The 7,964-nt window shown below is 42.9% G+C and overlaps 1 long non-coding RNA gene across 1 annotated transcript in view; it reads left to right on the top strand.

Moving 5' to 3' along the window:
- The first annotated feature begins 577 nt into the window (after nucleotides 1–577).
- LOC141552091 (uncharacterized) overlaps nucleotides 578–7,964 on the top strand; it is an 18,793-nt gene continuing 11,406 nt past the window's right edge. The window contains exon 1 of the long non-coding RNA XR_012485055.1: nucleotides 578–1,893. This is a non-coding gene — a long non-coding RNA (uncharacterized LOC141552091). The remainder of the gene's footprint in view (nucleotides 1,894–7,964) is intronic.

Genomic DNA, 7,964 nt, shown 5'->3' with positions numbered 1-7,964 from the left:
CATACATTCCTATACATACACTCATGCATATTCTTACACACTCACATGCATGCGCACCCTTATACACGCATTCTTATATACACATGCACACTCAGATTCATATATACATGCACACTCATATTCTTACACACTCACATGCATGCGCACCCTTATATACACATGCACACTCAGATTCATATATACATGCACACTCATTCTTACACACTCACATTCTTACACATACACATACATTCCTATACATACACTCATGCATATTCTTACGCACTCACACACTAATGCCCACACATACATTCTTATATGCACAATGCATGCTCACACTCATATACACCAGCACACTCATTCACATATTCTTACACATTTATTACACACACAACCTCACATACACAAAGCTCCATGCTTTATCAGCAGGAGCCTTTCTGTTTTGATGCATTTCAAGTTTTGGGGGCCAGCCCCGCCATCTCGGTGGGCCCGGGAGCTCTTGCAGCCTTCTCAGTGTGGGATTCATGCTCGTCAAGAGCTCAAGGGGGCATGGAGGAGTTCGGGGACTTACTTGGGCCAGGGTATACCATCAGAACCCAGCTTCTTCTGAAGCTGAAATCGGTTCATTTTTGATCCCACTGCTGAGCCTCTGATCTTATACACCACAGACTAGAATGTTTAAAAATGAACCAAAATCCTTCTCTAGGAAAAAGTAGCTTTCAGTCTGTTTCATGATCAGTAAAGAACTATATCCCAAAAAGTCCAAATAGTCTCTCTTGGGTCATAAGTGAATTAAACCCAGTTTTCTTTTTCTTTACTTCTTGAAAGTTAGGAAGCATTTAGGAAATACCGTGTACCAGTCACTGTTAAGTACTTTCTTAGCACAAGAGCCTCCACTCTTACAATTTATTGAAGGTAACAACATACACAAACCATCTACAAAGGAGATATATAAAGAATAACTTGGAAATAATCCACCGAGGGATGATTTCTTGAAGAAGGTGGGATCCTGTTTGCGACTTCAAGGACAACAAGAAGAGGACAAGTGGAGGGAGAACATCCCGGGCATGAGAAACAGCCATGGAAATGACAGCGGGGAGTTGGGAGACAGGAGTGGCTCCGTCCAGGACCAACAAGGAAGCCAGTATCCTATTTAATTCGCCAAATAAGAATTCTCCTTAGTATACAAATGAGAAAACTAGAAGTTTTGTCCTCTCTTGTGGGTATATGATAGAGAATCAGCCTCGGAGTCCAGAAGACCTAGATTGAAAATTCCACTTTTGTGTGACCTTGGTCAAGTCACCTAATGTCTTAGTGCCCCACGTAAGAGTATAAATTATAGATGAGTTACATATCTACTTGCATTGATAGAGGGAGTTTCCACACCAGAGCTTCCCTACATCGATATGACTCAGCTTGAATCCAAAAACTGTGCGTGTGTGCATCCTTCCATTCAAGTCCTTCTCTTGGGCCTTTATTTGCCCTTTAAGCCCGGCTATTCTTCCGGGAGAATTTCTCCCTTTGCCTTTCCCAGATAAACCTTCTGATTTTCACTTCAGGAAAGAGATAGCTTCGAGATGGGAACGTCCTGGCTAGGGGACTTAGTTTTTGCATCTGGGAAATGGCCCAACAGAGTGAGTGTGAGAACAGCAGCACTCTCTTTGTCGCAACGTTCCCTGCTCAGGCAGCTCCGATGATTTGCCCGCTGTCACACAGCCAGGAAATGTCTGAGCTGGAGCCTGCACCTCGGTGCTCCTGCCTGGCCGCACCATTCATTGACCGAGCCTTGGGGCTCTTGGGCCACAGCCCGCTTCGGGGTCTCCGGAGGCCTTGGAGGAAGGCTGCCCCCCCGCATTTCCAGCAGGCCGTTTTCCTGCGGGGGGTTCCGGTACTCGTTCCCCTTCTCAGCGGTGGGTGAGTTGAGGTTTCCAGCCTTTCTGTTCCCAGAGGCCTTTCTGTTCCCAGAGGCCTTTCTGTTCCCAGAGACCTTTCCGTCGGGGCCAGCCAAGAGCCCGGAACTTGAAAAGCCCTGTGGGGGGGAAGCCGAGAGCTGCCAGGCGAGGGACGCCCGGCCAGGGATGAGGTCATTCCTTCGGCAGTCGGAAGGCCCCTGGAGCGGGCCGGCTCTTAACTAAACACCGAGCCGGACGGGCAGCCAAGGGAAAGGAGGGGAAAGAGGGCGACCTTGGGAACAGGAGGCGGCCGATTAGCTCCGCGGGTCCCCGGGGCGTGGCCGGGGGGCTCCAGATCCCCTGAGGGGTGAGGCGCCCCGCGGCAGAGCCCTCCATTCGCCCCCTCCCTCCCTCGTCCTCGGAGGCGCTCCTGCCCGCAGACACGCCCCAGATCGGGAGCCGCCCCCCCGCTGGGGGACCAGTGCGTCCCGCTGCTCAGCTTTGGGGAGCGTGCCCGTGGGTCCCGCGGCCCCCCCGCTGCCCCATCCGGTTAAGCTCGTGGGCAAGCATCGGCTGTGGAGCTAGCGCGCCCGCCCCCCGGCTGGAAAAGTCCGTGCGACCCCGGGCAGGCAGCTACTGGGTGAATTCCCTGACCTGAGAGGCCGGGGAGTGGCCCGGGGGCCCGGCTGGATTAAGTGTCCTCGGCGCGTTCCCCTCCCCCCCCCCGGCTGCCTTCCTTCTCGAGTTCCCCCGAGCAAACAAAGCCAAGCCCCGGCTGCCCAAACTGAGGCCCTCGGACGAGCCCTCGGCTGGCAGCTGCTGCTGGCACCGCAGACTCCTCTCTGAATAATCCGTCCCGGCCTCCCCCGGCCTCCCCGGCCTCCCCGGCCTCCGGCCGCCCCGGGCAGGAGGCGGCTCCATAGAAAGTCCTTCAGAGGGAATCTCTTCCCGGGCTCCCGGGGCCACGCTGGCTTCCAGCTGCATCAGCCCCGCCTCCTTTCCCAGTCCCTTTCTTCTCCTGGCTGAAGGCCAACTTCTCAAAACTAGGAACACTTAATCCGGAGGGATCATTCAGCCCCAGAGCCTTTGTCCGGGAGTGAACCGGGAACGCGGCCCAGCTTCCCCCGGGGCACTGGGCTGGTCCTTCCTTCCTCCACCAGAGTGGAAACGGGGCAAGGTGCAGGCTGGCAGCCTGTTTATTGTGGCTCCGACGCTCCCCAAGCCAAAGACCTGTGTTCAGACGGTAGCTGTGTGACCCCATTCAAGTCCATAACTGGCATGTAGGCATGACCTCTGTTCATATAAAAAGACAAGGAAAAAGGTGCTAATAGTAGCAAGTAACCATAACTGCCATGTATGTAACGCGTTCTAGTCTCCAAAGCACTTTATCTCACTGGAATCTCAGAACAGCCCTGAGATATCCAGAAACTCTTGATCAGAGAGAGGAACTGAGGCTCAGAGAGGATGGGAATTTTCTGGAGGCAAGATTTGAAGGTGGGACTTCCCTACTCTAAATCCTGTGCTCTCTCCACCAGGGTAGGCTGGGTTGGCCCGAAGGGCTTGCTAATACAGTAGAATTCTTGTCTCTTCATGAAGGCGCCATTTTTATGCCTTCTTTTGGCCTGCCTAAGTATAAGATGATGAAGTGAAAGACAGAGGCCTCAGACTGCACTTTCCTTGCCTTGTCTTCCAGACTCAGCTTCCCTTCTTGGAGGCAGTGTGTAGAACAGAAGACATGGGTCTGAGTCTCAGTTCTACTGTCTAAGACCTATATAGTCTTGAGAAAATTATTTAAACTCTCCTGGCCTAGGTTCTGCCATCTTTGGGGATGAACTTAATGACTTGTAAAACTCTTCCTGGTTCTAAATCTAAAATCTTATGATTCTAAGCAAGAACTTAGGAGAGGACCTTCCTAGTCAAGTATGAGAAAACCCCATTAGGACTCTCCAAGGATTCTTACTCCTGGCTGATAACAATGTCCCATTTCTATGACCCACTCACCATGGCATAGCCCTGCAGAAGGCCTGTCTCCTCCCTTTATCCCATTGGTGAATTCCTCTGGAAGCTCCTTGAGGACATGAAGTTTTTGCTTGTATTTGTATCCTCAGCATTTAGTGCAATGCCTACCATACATTAAGCACTTAATAAAGGCTTATTTCCCTGCTTTAATCAAGAAGCATTATTGACCATTCTCCAAAGGATAAATGGTCAAAGGATATGAACGATTTTCAGATGAGGAAATTCAAACCATTTCTAGTCATATGAAAAAATGTTCTAAATCACTATTGATCAGAAAAATACAAATTAAGACAACGCTGAGCTACCGCTACATACCTCTCAGATTGGCTAAGATGACAGGAAAAGATAATGATGAATGCTGTCCACCCTGGGACACTGTATGGAATTAACTGAGTGAACATACTCTCCTGGGAATATAATCTTAAACTATACCATAATTGTGACTTGAGCTTTTATAATAACAAGTAGAGCTAGAGCTTAAAAAGTTGCAGGTGTTTCTCCCCTCCTGTTTCCCACCATCTCTTAATTAGTATTTAAGTACTTCTTTTTAATTCTCTTATTTCTGGGTAGGATTTCCTCGATTAAAATATAAGCCCAGACTCCCCCAAACAATGGAAGAAAGGGGGGTTATGCATTCTGGCTATTTAATCTTCTGTTTTGTAGTTTTTACTTTATACTCCTTTTACTGACAAACTACTTGTCAGATGAGAGATGCCCTTTCTTTCAAGATTGTAATAAACTTCTTTTTTGCTTTTTCCTTCTCTGAGAGTCTCTGATTTTGTGGTCCATAATGTCCCATACAACACTAATTCTTTTTTTGGGAGAATTATGAACTGATCCAGCCATTCTGGAGAACAATATGGAACTATGCCCAAAGGGCTATCAAACTGTGCATACCCTTTGACCCACCAGTGTCTCTACTGAATGTTATGGAATAGTATTCTTCTATAAGAAACTATCCTCTGGATGATTTCATGAACTGATGCTAAGTGAAGTGAATAGAACCAAGAGAACATTGTACATAGCAACAACAAGATTTTACAATGATCAATTCTGATGGTAAAAGAACCATCTCTTTTCAACAAGGAGATGATTCAGGTCAGTTCCAATGGTCTTGTGATGGAGAGAGTCATCTGCATCCAGAGAGAGGATTGTAGGGACTGAATGTGGCTCAGAACATAGTATTTCCACTTTTGTTGTTGTTTGCTTGAATTTAATTTTCTTTTTCATTTTTTTCTTTTTGATCTGATTTTTCTTGTGCAGCATGATAATTGTGGAAATATGTATAGAAGAACTGCACATGTTTAATATATATTGGATTACTTGTCATCTAGGGGAGGGATGGAGGGAAGGGAGGGAGAAAAACATTTAGAATACAAGGTTTTGCAAGGGTGAATGGTGAAAATTATCTATGCATATGTTTTGAAAATAAAAAGCTTTAAAAAAAAAAAGAAGTATTTATTGAGCACCTATAATGTGTCTGTCTCTGCACTGAATAGAGGGAATAGAATTACAAAGGATAAAACATCCCTGCTTTGGAGTTGCTTATCTTCTCAGTCTTATTGAAAAAGCATGGACATTTATAGATCAAATGGCAAATGCTAGAGGCAATTTATTAACTTTTTTTTCTTTGAGGCTTCCTCTAAAGGCAACAAAATCTCTCTTTTCTTTCCCTCCTTCCTTCCTTCCTTCCCTCCCTCCCTCCCTCTCTCCCTTCCTCCCTCCTTTCCTCCCTCCTTCCTTCCTTCCTTCCTTCCTTCCTTCCTTCCTTCCTTCCTTCCTTCCTTCCTTCCTTCCTTCCTTCCTTCCTTCCTTCCTTCCCACTGCTAAGATATTTTATTTTTAAAACTTTTTTTTAAAGTTTGGGGTTCCAAATTCTATCCCTCCCTTTCTCCCTTTTTCTTCTTGTTCCATAAGATAATAAGCAATCAGATATACTTTATACATGTACAATTATGTAAAACATTTCCATAGTAGTCATTTTGTATAAGAAGACTCAGATAAAAGGAAAAAAATGTAAGATAGGAGGTGAAAAATGACAAACTTCAGTATTCAGGCAATACCAGTTCTTTCTCTAGAGGCAGATGGTAAGCTTCATCCATTGTCTTGAATCATTATACTATTGCTGAGAATAGCCAAGTCATTCACAATTCTTCTTCATACAATGTTGCTATCACGATGTACAATGTTCTCCTTGTTCTGTTCACTTCCCTATGGAGTAGTTTAATGTAAATTTTTTCAGCTATTTCTTATAGAACAATAATATTCCATTACAATCACATACCACATCTTGTTCAGCCATTCCCCAATGGGTGAGTATTCCCTTGACTTCCTATTCTTAGCCAGCACAATAAGAACTAGTATGAATATTTTTGTACAACTAGGTCTTTTTTTCCTTTTGGGGGATAAGTTTTTGGGCTATTTAGACTGAGTAATAATATTGATGGATCAAAGGGTATGCATAGCATTATAGCCTTTTGTACATAGTTCCAAACTGTTTTCCAAAATGGTTTTCTCACATCCCCTCCAACATCCATCATTTTATTTTTGGCATGTTAGCCACTCTGATAGTTGTCCGGTGATGCCTTGGAGTTGTGTTAATTTGCATTTTTCTGATCAGTAATGATTAGAGCATTTTTTCATATGACTATGGATAGCTCTGATTTCTTTGTCCGAAAGCTGCTTTTTCATGCATATCTTCTGACAAATTTATTGATTTGTATTTTTGTAAATGTGACTCAGTTCTCTATGTATTTGAGAAATGAGACCTTTATCAGAAATACTTGTTGCAAAAATTTTCCCCAGTGTTCTGCTCTCCTTATATTTTTGTTGCATTGGTTTTGTTTGTACAAAATCTTTTCAATTTTATATCATCAAAATTATCAATTTTACATTTTGCAATGTTCTCTGTATCTTCTTTGGTCCTAAATTCTTTCCATATCTGACTGAATCCCATAAATTTTGATGTTTTGTCATTATTGTAATTTTCTTTAATGGAATTATCAATTGTATGATATATTCTTTGAACCACTTTTTAAATTTAATTTTAATTTTCAATTAATTTTTACCCTCTCTTTCCATTGTCAATCATTGTAATTTTTATTGTGTTATCATCTGAAAAGGATGTGTTTATTATTTCTGTTTTTCTATATTTAGTTGTGAGGTTTTTTTGCCCTAATACATGCTCAATTTTTGTGTAGGTACCATGTACTGCTGAGAAAAGGTGTATTCCTTTCTATTCTCACTCAAATTTCTCCAGAGATCTCCAGTATCTAACTTTTCCAGAGTTTTTTTTTTAATTCATCTTCTTAACTTCTTTCTTGTTTATTTCTTGGTTAAATTTATCTCATTCTGCTACAGTTTTACTATCTATTTCTTCCTGTGACTTATTCAAACTCTCCTTCAAAAATTTATATACTATACCATTTGGTACATATATTTTTAGTATTGATATGACTTCATTGTCTATAGTATCTTTCAATAAGATATTTTCTTCTTTATTTCTTTTAATTAGATCTATTTTTGCTTTTGTTTTGTTTGAGATCATAATTGCTACTTCTGCATTCTTTGTTGCAATTGAAGCATAATAGATTCTGCTCTAGTCCCTTTATTTAACCTCTGTGTATCTCTCTGTTTTCACATATTGTAATATATAATATTTAAAACAACATATTGTAGGATTCGGATTTTTAAGCCATTCTGTTTTCCACTTCTGTTTTATGGGTGAGTTCATGACATTCATATTTGTGATTAAGGTAACTGTATATTTCCCTCCATGCTATTTTTCACTTATTGCCCCCTTACCTCTACCCTTTTACTCCTCACAAGTGCTTTGCTTCTGAAAACTACTTTCTACAATCTACCTTCCCCTTTATCAGTTCCTCCTCCCTTTCTATTATCCCCATCCCTTTTTACTTCCTTATAGGATATGATAGATTTCTATATCCAACTGAGTGGATATGCTATTCTCTCTTTGAGCCAATTTTGATAAGAGTAAGGTTTAAACTTTCCTCTCCATCCCAACTCCTCCCCCCATCTCTCCCTTATAATAGTTGTTTCATAACTCTTTTTATA

This window comes from Sminthopsis crassicaudata, chromosome 1 (genome assembly GCF_048593235.1).
Source record: "Sminthopsis crassicaudata isolate SCR6 chromosome 1, ASM4859323v1, whole genome shotgun sequence".
NCBI classification, from domain to species: domain Eukaryota; kingdom Metazoa; phylum Chordata; class Mammalia; order Dasyuromorphia; family Dasyuridae; genus Sminthopsis; species Sminthopsis crassicaudata.
The sequence above is the reverse complement of the archived record's forward strand: the minus strand, read 5'-3'. Positions and strand labels throughout refer to the sequence as shown.